Source organism: Dama dama, chromosome 31, assembly GCF_033118175.1.
Source record: "Dama dama isolate Ldn47 chromosome 31, ASM3311817v1, whole genome shotgun sequence".
NCBI lineage: Eukaryota > Metazoa > Chordata > Mammalia > Artiodactyla > Cervidae > Dama > Dama dama.
Genome location: NC_083711.1, coordinates 40959954 through 40961439, shown reverse-complemented (window position 1 = coordinate 40961439; position 1486 = coordinate 40959954).

The window sequence follows — 1486 nt, the reverse complement described above, 5'->3', positions numbered from 1 at the left end:
TTGCCATCTTCTGCTTGACGACATACAGTTTACCTTGATTCATGGACTTAAGATTCCAGGTTCCTATCCAATATTGTTCTTTACAGCATCAGACTTTACTTTCATCACCAGACACATCCACAACTGAGCATTGTTTCTGCTTTGGCCCAGCCTGTACGTTCCTTCTGGTGCTATTTCTATGCTCTTCCCCAGTAACGTATTGGATACCTTCCCAGCTAAAGGGCTCATCTTCTTGTGTCATACCTTTCTGCTTTTTCTCTACCTGTGTGTGTGTGTTGGCAGCTCAGTCGGGTCCAACTCTTTGTGACACCACGGGCTATAGTCTGTCAGGCTCCTCTGTCCATGGGATTTCCCAGGCAAGCATACTGAAGTGGGATGGTTGCCATTTCCTTCTCCGGGGAATCTTCCTGACCAGGAACAAAACCAGGATCTCCCTCATTGCAGGCAATTTCCTTACCATCTGAGCTGTATATCCTCTACATATATTACTGTATTTTTATTTCTAGAAAATGTGACTAATCTCTCTCCCAAAATATATAGTATACTTTTATTATACATACCATAATTAAATCAATTTGCTATTTTATGCTAATCAATCAGGCTACATAGATCATTTGTTGTCACCAACAGAGCTGAGAATTTCTGATTCTCTCAAACTTATTCCATATTCGGTGACAGAGGATGACATACTCTTTAAACAAGCTTCTTTCATAAATATCCTGAGTCTGTCAGAATGTGTTATTCTGCTGATATTTCATAAGTAGGAGATGATGAGTCTCCTTTCTTCTTCACTTCTGTGGATTCCATCAGATGAGTTGTCCTATACCCAGTCAAAACCTCTTTGACAATGACTCTTTAATCTGACCATTTGTCTCCACATATATTACAGACTCTCTGCTTATTCCAGGATGAGAAAACTGGTTGGAGCAAACAACCCCAGTATCTGTGGTTAAACAAAATAAGAGTTTGTTTCTTGATCATGTAAGAGTCTAATGAAGATGGTATGACTGTCCTGAGAAGTTCTCCTTTAGGGAGATATATAAGAAATAAGGTGATTCCCAGGTGGTTCAGTGATAAAGAATCTGGCAACCAATGCAGGAGACACTGGTTTGATCCCTGGGCCAGGAAGATACCCTGGAGGAGGAAATGGCAACCCTCTCCAGTATTTTTGCCTTAATGGACACAGAAGCCTGGCAGGCTACAGTCCGTGGAGTTGCAAAGGGTCAGACAGGACTAAGCAACTGAGCACACACAGATAAGGAATAAGACATGTCAGGTTATGCATTTTTTACCTAGACTTTCAAAACTGCTGCTTTGATGAGAGAGAGAAAAAGCACATGACAAAGTGAAGCATTTTATATTCAAGGCTAAGAAATCATGTCTTCATTATTCAAAATATTCCCCTGCCCATAAATCTGCCACTAAGTCCAAGAATAATTGATATTTGGCCTGAGAATTTATAGTTGATTTGTTTGCAGTAGACACT